Here is a 1,136-nt window from a genome sequence, read left to right as displayed (position 1 = left end):
AAAGATATCATAAAAAAAGGAATAATACAAATTTGGGGAAAAATATTATCCTACAAACTCAAAAAGCAAAATAAATGTAAAATAAACCCAAAGAAAATCACACCTAGAAAAACACAGTCCACCTTCTGAAAGCTAAAGGTAGAAAATCTTGAAACAGCATGATAAATATATCTTACACACAAGGAAATGACGATGCAATTAGCAGCTGGGTTCCCATTACCAGCATACTTCATTTCATTTTGCTTCACTTTATTGTGCTTTGCAGATATTGCAGTTTTTACAAATTGAAGGTTTATAGCAACCCTGCATCTAATAAGTCTGTTTGCACCATTTTTACAATAGCATGTGCTCACTTCGTGTCTCTGTGTCACAATTTGGTAATTATTAAATCACGATATTACAAACTTTTTAGTTTTATATCTGTTATGATGATCTGTGGCCAGTGATCTTTGATGTTACTATTATAATTGTTTTATTGCATCATGATCTACACTTAATATAAGACAACAAACTTAATCAGTAAATGTTGTTTGTGTTCTGGCTGCTGCACTGGCAAGCTGTTCCCCCATCTCTCTCTCTCCTTGGGCCTCGCTATTCCCTGAGACACAAAAATATTAAAATTAGGCCAATTAATAACCCCACAATGGCCTCTAAGTGTCCAGATGAAAGGAAGAATCGCATGTCTCTCACTTTAAATCAAAAGCTAGGAATGATTAAGCTTAGTGAGGAAGACATGTTGAATGCCAAGAGAGGCCAGAACAGTTAATTTGCATTTTGCGAATGCAAAGGTAAAGTTCTGGAAGGAAATTAAAAATGCTACGCCAGTGAACATGAAGTGGTAAGAAAGTGAAACATCTTTATTGCTGATGTGATTGATGAGTCTGAAGATGTGATTGAATTGCCACAATCTCATGATAAACCTTTAACGGAGGAGGAGCTGCTTCTTATAAATGAGCAAGGAAAGTGGTCTCTTGAGATGAAACCTACTCCTGGTGAAGATGCTGTGAATGTGGTTGAAATGACAACAAAATATTTAGCATATTACATAAACTTATTTGATAAAGCGGCAGCAGGTTTTAAGAAGATTGACTCCAATTTTGAAAGATGTTCTACTGTGAGTAAAATGCTATCAAACA

Source organism: Propithecus coquereli, unplaced genomic scaffold (genome assembly GCF_000956105.1).
Source record: "Propithecus coquereli isolate 6110/MARCELLA unplaced genomic scaffold, Pcoq_1.0 Scaffold122, whole genome shotgun sequence".
Classification (NCBI taxonomy): Eukaryota; Metazoa; Chordata; class Mammalia; order Primates; family Indriidae; genus Propithecus; species Propithecus coquereli.
This window is presented reverse-complemented; position numbering follows the sequence as displayed.